At 46.7% G+C, this 16,535-nt stretch overlaps 1 long non-coding RNA gene across 48 annotated transcripts in view; it reads left to right on the top strand.

Annotated features, from left to right (window-relative positions):
- Positions 1–16,535, top strand: part of LOC110404654 — a 124,716-nt gene that overhangs the window by 17,321 nt on the left and 90,860 nt on the right. For 37 of the 48 annotated variants that reach the window (XR_002442416.1, XR_002442410.1, XR_002442418.1 and 34 more), the window contains 3 exons: positions 8,649–8,944; positions 10,043–10,139; positions 10,476–10,549. This is a non-coding gene — a long non-coding RNA (uncharacterized LOC110404654). The other 11 variants (XR_002442435.1, XR_002442434.1, XR_002442430.1 and 8 more) reach the window with 7 other exon arrangements.

Genomic DNA, 16,535 nt, shown 5'->3' with positions numbered 1-16,535 from the left:
AAGCATTTTGCTGACAGAATGTGTGCCTGGGAAGGTGATGAGCCTCCACCTTAGCGAAATGCAGAGAGAATTTTTCTCTTCTGCAGTCTTCCCCCCTCCCCCAGTCCACTACTGTGTCAAAACCTTGAGTTTTGTGTAAAGTTGTTAAATAAGCTTCTGGGCAAAATAAAAGATCAAAAGGGGTCTAATTAGCTGCAGTCTGCTTAGGAATTGTGGATGTTCACCTAGTTTTATAAATTGACACTTTTAACATTAAAACTCAAAGCAAAAAACGATGTAATTATTCCCTTTTTTTGAAGCTTAGGTTTAATGTCTTTATTGAAAATTGGGTACTTCTGTGGCATCTCAAGATGCTTTATTCTATCAAATCTGGAGCAAGTCATTTTTCATTTTGGATTGTAATGTGGTATAAATGATAAGAGCCTGATTCAGAAAGCTTTTTTTTTCCTCCCCACTGGCAGCTCGACGGAAAAGCTTCATAGTCACGTCACAATAACCCTGAAGATAATCTATTGTATGAGTCTTTGTGAAACTGCTTGCTTTTATAATGGGGAAAAGTGAGATTTTGAGCTCGTGGTTAGGGTGCCTGAACCTCACTTGCTGTCACAGGATTTTTGGTTCTTTTCATATTTTATATCTTTTACCAGACTTAGGATGCCAAGGCACAAGTAGGTACCCGCTATGACCTTCTGTGTTGTGATCGTGGCGGTCTAATTGAAGCTCAGAACGTAGCAGTAAGTTGAATAGAGAACATCTGGTGGTCAGAGCAAAGGAGGAATGAGAGATGCATAGATGAGCTTTGTTATATTTTTGGGGTTTGTTTCCCAGTCTCAGATCGTTTGGGTGTACCACGTATGCTTCATGTTCACATCAAATCTCACTGAATTTGACCTCAGTACCCTAGAGTAGCATGGACAGATGAGAGGAGGGTCATGATGAAGTTGTGGTAGAGCTGGACTGTTAACAAGTATTATTTACCCTGTGGCAAGACGCACAGTCTCCGTTTAGAACCAGAGGATGGTGGTGCTGGCTGATTCCTAGTGCATAGGAAGTCCTGGTGCCTGCCCTAAAGACCTTACCACCCGTAAAGAGAAATGGCAAATGCAGGATTTGTGTGAGGGTGACTGCAGAAAAGGGTCAGTCCTTCAGTGAACTTCAAACTTTTTTGGATGTTTATCTAAAAGTTCATGCAAATGGAGGTGGATTTCTTTGATCTGGGGCTCTCATGAAAACAGTCTTGTAATTTCGACTGCTCCCTGGCTTGTGTCAGATATGCTGTGAGTGGGGTCTGCCCTGGGATTTGGCACAGCCCAGGTTTTAACTGGGCTGGAAGGGAAGTGGAGCAAGATTCAGACATCGGAATAGGACTTGCGGAAGAGAAAATTTTTATTGGCATCTTTTATATCATCCTAATTCAAAAGTTTCAGTTCTTGACGATCGTGCTGGGCACAGATTCAAGATTTCATTTGCAGTTGGCTGAGCTCGGATGCTGGAGGAAGCTTCTGCGATGGGAGGAAGATCCTTTTCCTGCAAGAACAGAATTTCTCATTTGACAGTAGGAGTCGGATTAGAGCCTCCTTTAAGAATCCAGTGGGGATTTGCTTGAATTTTTCCAACTCTGCTTCTCTGGCCCAACGTGCTGATTAGAGGAGAGCTTTTTGGTTGTCACTGAGAGTGATCTGGCTGCTTGCTCTCTTGGATTTTTTGATAATCAGAGCTGAGTAGCGTTTTTGCTACAACTGTGATTATTGATTCATAGAGGTTTTTCTGAGAGAATGGAAGTTCATCCTTCATTACTTTTAAGTTGTTTCATTGGCTAGATAGTGAACAGACATTACTTTCAAACACCAGGACAGCTGCTCTCTGGAAAAGGTTCAATTATTATTGTTTGCACATGCTCTGTATGGACTTTGCTACCATACAGTGTATGTACAGTCCAAGTCTTTTCCAATTTGCTGCACAGCAAGATGTCTGCTGGCTTCTTTGGGAAAGATACTGGAAAAAGGTATTGGCACAGGCTGCCCAGGGAGGTGGTGGCATCACCATCCCTGGAGGTGTTCAAGACCCGTGGAGATCTGGCACTGAGGGATGTGATCAGTGGCCATGGTTGGGGTGGGCTAATGGACTAGATGATTTTAGTGGGCTTTTGCAACCTTAATGATCCTGTGAGATAGAGCCCAGGAGCAGGTCTGGAGCAGCTGCAGCGTGATTCAATGAGAGGCTGCTTTGTTAAGGAGTTAATGAGGAGGAGTTTCGATCCCTCTGTCCCACTCAGAGCAAGAGGAGATGGGTGTCTCCTTGGCTGTATGTTGGGTTGAGGACTTGACCTCCAGCGAGCAGCCTGGCATGGTGGAGCTGCTCCGTGTGTTCACCGTGCTGCTCAGAGGGTGTGCATCGCACGGAGCATCGCTCCTGGGAAGCTGAGCTTGGACAGCGCAGAGCAGCTTCCATCTGGCTCTCATATAGCCATAATGGTCATTAAATAACACTTTAATGTTTTACAGCTTAATGTTTTTGTTTTAATATTAAACAAAGATTTTCTTTAAGGGAATTTAGTTTAATCATCTGGTTGCATGGCTGGCCTGAGGAGGAGCACTGAAAGCCTGCAAAATTCCCCAAATGCAGCAGAGAATGAAAGCCCTTACAATTTAATAAACTATCCAAGATGAAGTAACTGGACTAATAGGTTTGTGATCTGTACCTGAGGGACATGAATGCGTGCACATATTAGAGGAAGGAAAACACCACTTCCATCAGACACAGCTGCTACTTAAGGTTAAATGCATAAATTAGTTTTTATTTCACTTCATCTTTCCTAGGTTGCTTGTGCCAACCTGCCTGTTGGAGGTACTTCACTTGCAAATATGTGCATTTGCCATTTTTTCTCACTCTTCAAGAATATGCAAGTCTTGAAAATCCCAATTATCATTTAACCTTCTAGAAAGTCACTTGAGTTGGTAGATGCACCATATAGCTGCCCATCAAATCCACTCCATTGCTTCAAGCTAATACCTGGTGTTTTAGTGCCCATCCAACCAAATGTGTACATCACCATTAGGTAATAAAAGAAAGAAATTCTTATCTGAACACGGGGTTATAACCACATGTTTAAAAGATGAGTTGCTGTAAGCGGTTATAACATGTAAGCTATAAGCTGTCATGGGTTCTGATATCTCTCTTCCCAGAGAAGTCGGTGAGGTCTTGGTCCTAAAGCTCACTTTCAATGTTTTTGGCTCTTAAGAGCTTTCTAGGAGTTTTCAAGCCTCTTGAGAGCCACACACCAGCCTACAGAAAAACAGACATTCGTAAAATAATATTAACTTCTATAATTTCTTGTCATTTATAAACTTCATTCAAATGACTCTTGACCATTTTGATTTCAGAAGCATTCATTGGAGTGCTGAGTTTTCATTTCTCTTTAATGGACAGATATTGCAAATGAACAATGTGCTTTTCTGCTTATTGCTGGACAAGGCTTATGGGTAGAGATGATATCTTAGACAAACTGGGATGGCTGGAGAGCTTAGGTAAACTTGGAGGCATTGAGTCCTTCTTCAAGCCTGAAACAGAAGCTGAATGAGCAGCTGCTCAGGGTTCAGTTAGATACTTGTCAGAGCTTTGGAGAGGATAAAAGAGTAGTAAGTATTGGTATATTTACTGGTTTATTTGGGACATGCAGAAGTTGTCAGTTTCTGTATCTTAGCTGTGGGTCAGATTTGTTTCTCTTGAATGGCCTATAAGAGCATGTAAGCTCCTACTGTATGTTTATGGGAACATGTGTCCCCAAGAAATGATTCAAATGTGCTTCACATTTTCTCCCTTTTTTAATCTCTGCAGGCTGTTGTGGAACCTGGGAATATGGCTTTTACATTTGCAGCCTTTTTTTCTCTGGCACAGAGCAATCTTCCAGGTGGAAGCTGAAACCCTGTCCCTGGGGTAGCGAGGCCATGCAGAAGGTCACAAATGGCTGACAGTGCTGAGCTGGTGAGATCTGCTCTTCTGGTTTTGTCAATGATTATCCCGGCCTGACAAAGGTTCCACCATGAGCATTGTGGTAACTTCTTAAAGTTGATTGGGAGCTATTAAGGAGTGATAAAAATCAGGTATTTCTGACCATGGTGATCAAAGGAGGAATTCAGTGATACTACAATAGGTGCTTGGAGTTCTCCGGGCATTGCCATCAGTATTGTTTAATGACCCAAGTGCTATGGCTCTGTTGGGCAAATAGCAGCTTTGGCAGCCACGTAGAAGTTCTCAGGAGACAGGGATTTCAGAGCGACAGCATAACTCACTGCAAGCTGTCTGCTTCCCTTGAATGCTGGCAGTTGTCATATTGTGACTGTCAGCCTGGAGGTTGACCCCACTTCCAGAATCCTGATTTATTCAGAAACCTGCATATTTCCTCTCTCAGATTTCAAGCACGTTGCTTGTGGTCTGAAGGCAACGGTTCCACCAGCTGAGCTGTTGAAGGTTTCTTTCTGGCTGAGGTTACAGGACACGTGTTAAAAGCTGGTGTCAAGTGAATGCTGCCTAATAGGATTATGAAGTTTTCCTCCCCCTGTAAGAATGAGGGTAACTTGATGCTCCTGGCCTACCTAAAGGAATATGCTGTTTGGGGAACACCGATCCTCCACTCTGCCATGCTGAAAGGTTGCTAAGATGTCAGGAGGCTCAGAGCACGGAAAGCATTACTGCAAGAACTCGGTGAGCACAGCCACCAAGTCCCCTGGCAATCCAGAGTGACCTTTCCCCAGATGTCTCCCACCCAAAACTTGTGGACATCCTCCCCTCCTTGTTGGTGTCTGTAGAAGTGGCTGGGGGGAGGTTGGCTGGTTGCATCCTAGGCCTTTCATGCACGAGTCCCCAAACTGCTTGAGCCCATCGTGCTGTGGAACAGAGTGCTGTGGAACTCTGTGAATCTCCTTCTTGTTCCTGCTGACCGACAGCCAGCAGTTTCCCAGGCATCGAGTATGTGTGCGAGTGTAGTAATGAGTCATTTCTTTGGGGCTATTGTTTAAGTCTTCAAACCATGGAAGGAAACCAGGAGCCTGTTATATGTCACTAAAGGTCACTGGCTATTTTTACAGATTACATGAAAGAACACCAAAGCTGCACAAAAAGTATATTCAGGTTAAGAAGCCAGAACTTTGAAAAAATATTTTCACTGCCAAACTATCACAAATCGCTCTGGAGTGTGTGCAAACTGTGGTTTTTCAGGGGCTCACAGCTTGGCCGAAGGTGTTCGCTCCCCAAGCACTGTAAGAATGTTATTCTCTGGCACCATTGTGACCTTCCTTCCAAATATGAAATCAGTGTTGCAAACTGTCGTGCTGAGACTGTTTGACCAAATGCTTGGAAGAGATAGCAGTTTTTATTTATTTCTTTTCAACTTGGGTTAAAAGTTTTCCTCTACTGGATAAACTGTGTCAACTGAAACTTTCACCCAAATCCCAGCTGGGGCAGGCAAGCAGCATGGAAAGCTTTAATTCAAAAGATTAAAGTGAAATTCTAAGCAACCGGAGCCTTATAATAGCAAATTCTGTACAACGTGGTCAGCCTATCAATGGGAAATCATTTTTTCTGTCTGTTTTGCTTTTGATGTAATTCTATCAAACATTTAATTGGGAGGCGCAGCATTAGCTTCAAACTGATTTTGAAGCAATGAGCATTAGTCAGACATAAACAAATGGGCTGGGGGCAAACTACGCATCTGCCAAGTGGTGGGAGAGATTTTAACAAGGACCTTGTGAGCTGCTGCCCCAAGAGAAGGAAATTAGGCTGGATAGAAGGAAAAGGTTTTTTGCACTAAGGGCAGTGAGGCACTGGCACAGGCTGCCCAGAAAGGTGGTGGGTTCCCCGTCCCTGCAGACAGCCAAGGTCAGGCTGGATGGGCTCCGAGCACCTGATGGAGCTGTGGGTGCCCCTGTGCATTGTGGGGGAGGTGGATCAGATGGCATTTAATGGTTCCTTCCAACTCAAACAATTTTTTGAAATTGCCTCAGAGCAGAGAACAGAGCTCTGAGGAGAGGATACAGGGACTGTGCAGCAAATAGGAGGTGCTGAAATTGCATAATCCTGAGCATGGTATGCAAGTGCTCGGGTTGGGAATGCAGCCCTGCTGTTGGAGTGCTCCAGGCAGGGAGTGGGCTTCAGTGATGTGCTGTGATCCGAGAGCCACCTGCACTCCTGGGGACGTGGGGTAATCTCCTGATGGTTCAGGGGCAATTTGTGAGGTTAAACTGGAGGTTGTGAGGTTAAATTAGTCCCCATGCAAATGTGGTTCAAAATGCTAATGTGTACATATAGGAAAAACTGTGCAGGCAGCAAGCTCCTTGAAAGATCATCCCCAGACCTCAGGGAGCACAAAATAGGGAGCAACCTTTGTTAATTCTCAGCCATGGCTGCAGCAGAGCACTGCGGATGAAGGACCCAGGCCAGAGAGTCAGGTGTGACTTCTTTGAGGTCATATCTCAAGTCAGAGCACAGTTCACTCCCAGGTTTGTGGTCTTGCTGCTGGAGCAGGCTGCTCGGAATTGCTGGGGATACGTTTGCTTTTAATCTTTGAGCCGTTCTACTTGCTGAAGTGCCTGGAATTTGTCTCAAAAGTATTTTGGAGGGGAAATGCGATCATAAAGCTGGAGCTTTGGGCTATGCATGCTTCGTTTCAGAGCCATAACATCTTTGATGGGGGTGAGTGTTGCTAACCTGCCTCCTTTGTTTTCTGACAAGGAGAGTAATTTTAAAAATAACATTTTAATCCCTTACACTGCATCCATGTCAGCGTTAGCTTAACTCGGCCCACATTTTGGGAACTCTGGGAGGTGTTTCACTTTCGTTCAAGTAGATTTAGGTCTTTTATTGCTTTCATGACACTATTGCTAACTGGGACCATAGCCTGGCACGTGCAGTGGGCAGCAAAGTTCCTGTTCCGCTCCTTGCACAAAGCCCTGGGCTTCCTCTTCAGCATCTCTGGAGCCTCATAAGACCCTTCCTCTTCCCAGCACAACTCAGGCTGACCCCATCCCTGCTCCTGGAGCTGGTTGTGTTTTTCCTGAGGGAAAGGAAGAGGTTCTTGGTCTCTGCAGATGCCATCCAGCCACGCCGGCCAGCTCATTTCTGCCCTGCTGAGAGATGCCCATGGGGGGAGCGCAGGCATCGTGCCTGCCTTCCACAGCCAATGGGAGTGGGTAGGGACAAAGGTAAGGCTGGCGGCATGAAAAGGCTGCTTGTTGCAGCGTTTCATGGCCAGTGAGCGTGACCAGCCTTCAGGGCTAATTACCAGAGGAGAGAGAAGTATGTTCTTGTCAGCAAGCTACGGGGTTACTAGTTAATGGAGCAGATATGCAGGTAGCTTGTTCAGTGGCATGAGTGAGTGACTGCCTTGTGTCCTCGGGGATGTGGGCAAGCCCTGGTGTTGTGCTGGCAGGCTTACAGCGTGAGCGTGTCTCCGTGCTGCAGGAGTCCTTTGTATTGCTGGGTCGTCGTGTGCTCAAAACCTAGTTGTCTGCAGTCCCCGTGCTGTGCTGGACTCCGTACAAAAGAAGGGACAGAATACAGGGGAATAAACAAAATGTGAAGTCTTTGCCGAGTCTGGTGGGTATGGACAAAAGTGGTGGCTATTTCTGTCTCCTGATCTCATGGTCTCAATTCATGAAACTCACTCCATCTCGTGTCACCTCTTTGACTTGTCCTGGAATAGGTACTGCTAAGGAGGAGCAGCATCCATAGTGTGACTCCTCCAAGACTGTTGTGATAGGTACTACTTGTTAACATCACTGCCACCTTCCTTTTGACCCATCAACAGGGTGATATTTGACAAGGGATCTCTCTAATGCAAAAGCTGACTGATGTATCAGACAACGTTATGCATCTCCTCTACCAATGTCCCTCATGTATGTACCAGAAATGATCCTTTTGTTGTCAAAATTTCACCTATTTGAGCTGATGATCTGCCCGTGGAACTGGGAGAACATCCCAATGCAAGACTTGTGACCCAGCATCACAGCAGAGATCCTACAGCAGAATGGCCTGGCTGCACATGGGGAGCACAGACCACAGCCCTGAGGATGCAGCAGGTCAGAAGTGAGCTGTGTGGGTACAGAGATCTGGGAGAAGGTGCACTGTGCCTGGCTGGCTGGAGCCTGGAGGATTTTCCTTGAGATTCTTCTCACAGAATCTTCTCACTTCTTCACTGGGGTTTGACAGTTCAGGAGAAGAGAGAAAGAAAAAAAAAAAAAGTGTTTGAACTGTGTGTTTCTTGCAATTTGTGCTCTGTTTTCTCTGGTAGATAAAACATTTTTTTTCTGGGATATTAAGCAAACATATCTTGGGAAAGAGCCAGCCTCCCTTTAGTCTCTGGTTGCTACACAGCCCACCTGATATGAGGCACTGGCGATGTTTTGGTGTACAGTTGTGTCCTTGGCCTCCATTCAGGCCACAGAAGTGGCTGCCACCCCCAGGAGAGCACGGGGTTGGGATGCAAGAGCCACAGCTGTGCTGCTGCATGGTGCTCTGCGTCCCAACATCTGCACAGAGCAGACAGCTGCTGAGAGGCAGCTCCTACAGATCCAGGTCCCGACGCAAACCTTCTGTAATGGCTGTGGGCTTGTTTATAGTCACACTGTTTCACTCTGCATTTCTACCAACAGGTTCCAGGCTCTGTGCATCGCCTGGGATGGATCTCGTTGCTTCCCTGGCTACTGGGGACCGAGCAGAGGACACAGAAATGCTGGTGCCAGGGGGAGCAGAGAAGGATGCAACAGCATCGCAAGCCTTAGAAGAAGTGACAGCAACGAGGGAGATGGAAAGTTTGAAAGTGACCAACTCTGATGGAGCAGTGGTGGAAGCATCAGAAAACCCGGAAGGAGTTGCCGAAATTGTCCGAGCAGCAGAACAAGTAGCAAAATCCGAAGTGGTCAAGGTGCTGCAGTCAGCATTAGCTGAGGTAGAGGCCCTGCAGCATTGGTGCCCACTGGGTTCCCCGCTTGGGTTAGGCTCACGCACACCCCATGCAGCCAGGGCAAAACCTGGCCTTGCAGCCCTGCCCTCTGAGTGCCTCAGGTGAATGAGACTTCGCCTGGAGCTATGGGAGAGTGCTTCAATTTGGGAAAATTGGAAACAATCAAAAAAAAAAAAAAAAAAAGGAAAAAAAAATCATTGAAATCTCCATTGAGGGTTTGTGTTCTTTTCCCATCTGGTTTCCCTCTGTCTTTCAGATGAGCTTTTTTTTCATGATAGCGGGCACTTTATCACGCCTGGTAGAGCCAAGGATACAGAGCACTCTCCATTACAGCCCCACTGGCCACATGCTCATCCTGTTCTGAAGCATTCATATTTGGGGATCAAAAAAGCTCCATGCACAGTGTTTACTCAGCCGAGAATTTTTATTTGACATTTGAGCAATTATGCCTTGTGTTGTTCATGAGTTTGCCGAGGGTGATATAAATGCGCTTTTCCCATTTGAAAAACCTGTCTTTTAACATTGATGATGTGGCGACAGATTTTCAGCAGGGCTGGGAGTGGGATTTGCCAGGGCTCGGTGCCCGCTCTCAGAGCCAGATTGTCAGATGTTCGGCAACCAGCAGCTCCGTGTTGGGTGTGAGGCCTTTGGACATGTTTGTTCCCATGTGTGGAGCTCGTTTGCTGCCTGCGCGCTGCTGAGCATCCACCTTCAGCTCTAAGGACTGTGCGCGGGAAAATCTGGATCTCATCTCCCCGGACTCTGATTTCATTTTGAGTTTGCAGTGTCAGCTTGCTGCCATCATCATTTCCTGGGCCCCAGTACTGCCCTGAGTGCATGTCTTTGCTGGAGGACATCTTCCTTTAATTTACCCCCGGTTCTGGAAGTAGCTTCGCTCAGGATGGGTGCTTCAGCGTGTGTTTAAGTGTGCTTTTATGGCTCATGGAGATCAGCTGGACTTAGATGCATGCTGAAACAATTCCTTAAATCAGAATGTGCAGAGGGACCTTTACTTTTAAATATCAGCAGTGTGTTTTCACATGACTTTTCCAGCGTTTCATGTGTTTACTCTTGACTTCGCAGCTCAAAGAGAAGGGGAGCGCATGGTTAAAGCCAAGGAACACCACCCAACAGGAGGAGGAGGATTGGGTGAAGAAAGGAGAGGTGATGTGAAATGAAGGTTGGTTCATACCTGAAGCGGGGCTCATACCCTGAGAGCATGCCCATTACATCCCCTTTGTAAGGGCCCACGCTGTTAAAAATAAAGATGTGCCACATTCCATGTGCGGTATCATTCATGGGTTTGAAGGCCCTTGTCTCTTGGCTTTGTGAAATGACAGCTCCACACCAGCTCAATGAGGGAGGGCAAGGAGCTGATCGTGATGAAAAATGTGTTGCTGGCATGAAATGGTATAAAAAAGAAATAATTTTAGATGTCAGGCCAAGTTGCTGTGCCCTGTGGGCCAAGACATGGTCTGCGGGAGGACTGCTAATGCGAATTATTTTCACATCCCAGCAGAGCAGGTGCAGTTGCTAGCAGCCTATCCAGCGTGCTCCAGCCCTGAAATGTTTCTTGTCTGGGTAGGACTGGTAAGTATGATCGCTTTTTTCTTTTTCTAATTTTTGGTTACTCTTCTGGTGAAAGTAATGGGAAAGACCTCTTCATTTGGGCTGATAATGGTGAAAAGACAGAAAAGTCCACAAGAAAGTCAAGAAACTGGAAACAATACCTACAATGGTATCGTCAGCATGAATGATGTGCTCCCCGGGCAGTGCAGGTTGTCATTAGAATGGGCTTCTTGAATTTGAGAGGGAAATATGGTTTCTTAAGGTTATTTTCTCAGCCTGTGAGGTATAGATAACTTGGGGTGATGGGGCAGTCACCACAGGAAGCAAACTGGCAACAAAGTGGTACAGAGTATGGGATCAGAAACAAGGAAGTCTTGATGCGCATCCCCTAGATTTTCCTATGAAGGATGATCACAGTGTGATGCTTCCAGTAAAATGGGAAATGTAATTGTACCCTTGTACTGCGGTGATGTCAAAGGGGTTTCGGTGCCCTTTGCAGTGCACCCAGCACCGGCGCTGCCTTCGTGCTGGGGCAGTGACAGCTGGGGAGGAGCGGGGAGGGGAGAACAGCAACCTCTGATTAGAGCTCAGCCCCCTGGCCCTAGATCTGAGGAGACAGAGCCCGCCCTCCCTTCCCTTACAATAATTTTATTTTATTACAAAAAGAGCCCATATTAAAAAAGCTCATGATTATGTTTTCTGTTCACCAAGACTTTTCCTGTATTCGACCTTTGGATAACCTCCAAGGCTTGCAAACATTTGAAAGGAGTAAAGGAGCTCGTTTTATTGCAGGGCCTCAGCATACATTCTTTCCAGCCTATCTTTAACATCAGTTGACAAGAATTATATAATTGCAGTCTGTGATCCCTTTAAGGCTAAAACGTATTCGTTTTCCCTCAAAGAACACTTCAGGTTTCAGAGTTAAATGTATACATTTTTTTCCATCTGGGCTATTCTGTAAAAAGCCGCTTTCTCTTCAACTGGCAAGTCCCATTCTACGAAGTTGCATGGATTTATTTTTTACTGCGGTTTTGAGCTCACATGTTAACAAGTAGAAGAAAGAGCCTCCAAATCCCAACCTGTGTTTCCCATTCCATTGGAAAATTAGTGGGTTCCAAAGACCACGCAGGGGGAATTATCCTCCTTAGGTGGAACCAAATAAAATTTCAGCGTGCTGATCTAATCAAATTAGTGTCTAACGCTAATTGATAGGCGGCCTGGAGATGGACAGGTAGCTGGGCTGGATCTGATGTCGCGTTTCAAAGGCATGACGTAACCCTCTGGGTCAGGAAGGAATTGCTGCTCTCCTATCAGAATGGCATCTGCCACCATGTTGTAGGAAGCCGTGGACATCGGATACTCGGGTAGGAGCTGGGGAACGATGCCAAGAAAGAAGTCTAAAGATATTACCTGGAATTTATGAATTAGCTGCGGCCACAATGGCATTGTTTGCATATGTTCCCTGTGGTTCAGGTTTTCCCTGGTTTGAGAACAGCAGCGCTCGGATTGTCCGCTCTGAGCCAAAGCGAAGCCTCAGCAGTGCTGAGCACATCGAGCTACAAATGGAAAATCTGCAAAAAGAAAAAACCAACAACAAAAAAACCCCTTTCCCTGCTCTTAGGATTTCCCAACAATGAGAAATGGAGGGAGCCGCAGCCTGGTCATGGGTATCTGCATGCAGGAAGGGAAGTTGCATTTCTCTGGTAAATGAGCTATTAGGAGCGATTAAGTTGTTTGAAGCTGGGGCTCAATGGGCCGATTGTCTGCCCTGGTCAGCTGAGGGGCTGGGGGGGCCGAGGGGTCGAAGTGAAGAGGTTTAAGTGGTGGCTCCCACTTTGCTTACCCCAAAGCACCGTGCCCTTACCTGTTGGATGGCGGTAGCCAGTGTGCTTTTGTCTGAGTACTTTAGGAAGTGCAAACTTTTATTCCAAGTGGTGTTTGCCTGTAAAAATTGTTCCCTACTTCAAATATTTAGTTACTGTAATGGTGATTGCCCCCGTGCCCCTAGGGGTGGGGGCAGGGGCAGCATTCCTGGTTTTATGGAGGGGCAGGTTTGGAAGGGCTGTAAATGCAATAACTTGTGAGAGAGAAGCGTAACAGAATCCCTCTAATGAACTACAAGCCCACAGTTTATAAACTTGGACGCAGATTAGGGTCCTGCCTACTGTATAAAAATAACCGTGTTTGGATTTCTTTGCGGGCAAAGGATCTCATAACCTGTTAAGTTCTCACCACCCATTTTTCTAACGGAGATGGGGCCATGTAATACCCTGTGTCGCACTGAAAAGAAAATCTCGGCTCCCTTAAGCTGTTTCCTGCTTTTGGTAGCCTCTCTGTATCAGGATTCCCATTCTTGTTACTGTTTCGAGCAGGAGACTAGTTTACAAGGCAAGTTCCTCCTTGGAGATCACAAGAGGCTTTCTTTCCCCTTTCTTTTTCTAAGAGGAAGGATTAGGTCACCAATAATACCGTTTGCTTTTTATTTTTTTCTGCTTTGGCTAATCTGCTCTCCAAGATGTCCATGTTACAAGAGAAATAAAAGGCTTTAAGCGGCCGCGGGATATTCCCTCCTCACCTCGGCTCTCCAGCCGAGGAAGGCGACTTACAGCAATCACCGCGTGCGAGAAGCCTTAAACCAGAATTTCAGATGCTTGTAAGACAAAGCAGAGAGATAGCGGAGCGTCAGGTGCTGCCGATTACCAGCACGTCCAGGTCTGCTGGCAGCATGGCTTTGTATGGAGAGCTCCCGCCGCCGTTCACCTGCAATCGGCAGGCTTATCGCGATGCCGAGACCTTTCTGTTCTATTGTCTTTGTGCATTTTTAGCTGGGAATGGCACCGCAGCAGCGTTGGGATGTGCTGGCGGAGCCTGGCACCCTGCCTGGCCACGGCACGCTGTGTGCTGCGCGCTTGGCTTCACCCGGGGAAGGACGCGCGCTGCGTGCGGAAAGTTTCGGGGCTCTGAGCAAAACGGGTTCGGCCAGAGAATAGCGAGCACCAGCAGATGATTGCTTTTGTGAAGGCTGTGTGATTCTCATCTGAATGCCGAGTGCTGGTTTGTGCTGGGGCCGTAAACATTTTGCTGCAATAAATAAGAGTCTGCATTGGTAGTTTGTACCTTGCACGGTACAATGTGTTCGCGTTGGTTACGTTATATTTGGCAAACTCTGTTAAAGGGCTAGGTAGGACTGGATCTACATCAGCGCAGCTCTGCTGAGCTCCGTGCCAGCCCCCGGCAGCCTGAGCTCTGCCTCTCACATGTTTTCGGCTGGTTTTTTTTCAGTCCTTTCTTTCCAAAGAGTTTTAAAAACACAATTAAATGGACAGGACCACTCAGCAGCCGAGCATAAAAAGCCGTTTATCTGAGGATATCAAAGTGCTTGACAAAGGTGGGTAATTCTCTCCGTGCCCTTCTCGCAGGGCGGGATGCTGGCATGCAGAGACAGCGAGCGGTTATCTGAGTAACGGAGTCGGTAGCAGAGGCAGTAATTAAAACTCCGGTCTCATGACACCCAACTCTGTACTGTAACCACTAGACAAACTGCCTCCCGGAACCGTATCTCATCTCTATCTCCCTCCATATGCACAATAAAGCTTTTGTAGTATATGCTGTACGCTTGCTATTGATAGTTGTATCAGCTGAAAGATAATGCTTGCTCTTCTAACTGGCTGCGAGTGCGCTCCGTACAACCTCAATTATCTGAGCATAATGGGGGAGCGGTGGAGAATTTTGGATAATCGAGGTTTTGAGTGATTGAGGGAGGTTTTGGTGTGATGGACGGACATGGTGGGACACGGTGACATTCGGAGAGCAGGCTGGGGGAGCTGGGGCTGTGCAGTCAGCTCACGATGAACGAGCTGTGGCTTGGGATATGGTGCTCGTAGAATCACAGAATTGTTTGAGTTGGAACAGACCCTTAAAAGCCATCTGGTCCAACCCCCTGCAGTGAACAGGGATTCCTACAGCTCCATCAGGTGCTCAGAGCCCGACCAGCCTGACCTTGGGTATACCCAGGGACGGGACACCCACCCCCTCTCTCATTGCTGCAGGTACCCCTTTAAGATCAGTGAAGACCAACAGCAGTTGTTAATGGAAAACCTCTATGTGGCAGCTCAGAACACCGCTCAATAGCAGCACACGGGGGCTACGTGGGTGGCTTTGACTGTCTGCAGAGAAGCGGGGCCAGAGAGCATCCGAAAAATAATTTCCCCTGCACATGCTGTAAATTCTAGGGTTTTGAGTACGACCCAGCCGTTAATGAGCTCCATACGGGCGGAGCAGCACAGTGTCTGTAGAGATGTATTTGTTTACGAAGTTAAATGCAGGAGCTGGGAGCTATGTATCCTGGCTGTTACCTGCAAGCTGGGATACGTTGATATGTGTGAGCTGATGTCTGACGTTGCTAAAGCAGCCCACACTTTGCTGCTTTAAATTCCAAGCCGTGCTTCTCCTCTGGAAGTTGCGGTGGCTGCTAGCTGTGTTCTCAGCAGCCACTTCAAATGCCTGGAAAAATAAAATGTATTTTCTTGTGTGCTCCAGTGCTTACCCCAATCTGCATGTTTGTGCAAGGAGAACGTGCGTATTTGTTATCTTTAATAGAGTCTGGGTACACACACATATGCATGTAATTCCCTTTCTCTTTAGACACCAATCTGTATATGTGTATTTATGAGGGTTTGACACAGACTTCAGCAGAAGCAGGACTGACCCCAGCATTTTGTACGTTATTAAGAGGAACAACAGTTCACCCTTTAAAATGCCTATATTTGGAAATCTGATTCTAAACTCACGCTGGTTTAACTTAATTTTGTGGCGTTTCTCCAGATTTTCATCACCAGAGGAGGCGAGGACAGGACTGAGAGCAGTCCTCGTGCTCCACGGAGGTGAGCAGCCATTCCAGAAGCCATAATAAGGGTATGGGGTGAGCCCCACTGCGAGGAGGCAGCTGCACTGGTGCTGTGATTTGGTGCCTTTCCTCCTGCCCTGCTCTTTTTTCCCAACCTTTTCGATCGTCGCGAGTCCCCATCTCTTTTATTGTTTTGCTTTCTAATATCTGGTCAGCTGCTTCTACGGGAACCTCGCACTCCCTCTTCTTCTCCTTGGGTCGTCCCAATCACTTTGGGGGATCATTTTGTGGCACAGAAAGCAGCGGGATAAGGCACAAAGGGCCTTGATGGAGCCCGAGTTTTGTTTAACAGTTCAGATAGTGAAAGTTTACAAGAGCCGCACTGGGAAAGCTATGCTGTGAATAGAGCTATTATTGCCATTATCACATTGTTTAGACTGGTGGGCCAAAACACAGGCATTTCGTATTTGTTTAACGGCTTCATCAAGCTGTATATTTGTATTGTCCTTTGGGCTGTGTTGTCAGAGGGTTGCAAGCGACATAAGAAGAAGTATCAGTCGTTCCTTGGGGGATTTGCCGGTCCAAGAAGTCATTAATTACAGAGCAGCGGAGACGAGGCAGAGCCAGGGTTTGGCTTTCCCGAACTCGGAGGAGCGGCGGGGGCCGATAGAGGGCAGCAGTCTCCTGCGGCTGCGGGGCGCCCGGTCCGCGGCCGTCGGGGGAGGGGGGGGGGGGTCCTGGTGAACTACTTCTGTGTCAGAAAGAAAAAAGGAAAAAGAAAAGAAAAAGGGGGGAAAAAGAGAAAAAAAGAAAAGGAAAAGGAAAAAAGGAGGAAAAAGAAAAAGAAAAAACATGCAAGAACAACAAAATCTACCAAACAATCCTTATGCTGCAGAGCATCCCCACTGAAGAATGTCCCCATAAATGCGTGTGCCGTGTACGCAGGTTCCTGCAGAAGCAGCGTTCTGTCTGTGTTCTGTTTCTGTATGAAACCCGAGATGATCTGTGCTGTGCTCAGGTCTCTGTTTCGCGGGGAAGCCGTGGGTAGGTGGCAGGACTCAATTCTTTCAGTTATTTCAGCACTTATTCTCCCATTTCAGTACAGGCAGTTAAAAGCTAATGGTTATCACTTTTTTTTTTTTTTTTTTCTTCTTTGTCACA

The sequence above is a fragment of the Numida meleagris genome, chromosome 11 (genome assembly GCF_002078875.1).
Source record: "Numida meleagris isolate 19003 breed g44 Domestic line chromosome 11, NumMel1.0, whole genome shotgun sequence".
NCBI classification, from domain to species: domain Eukaryota; kingdom Metazoa; phylum Chordata; class Aves; order Galliformes; family Numididae; genus Numida; species Numida meleagris.
The sequence above is the reverse complement of the archived record's forward strand: the minus strand, read 5'-3'. Positions and strand labels throughout refer to the sequence as shown.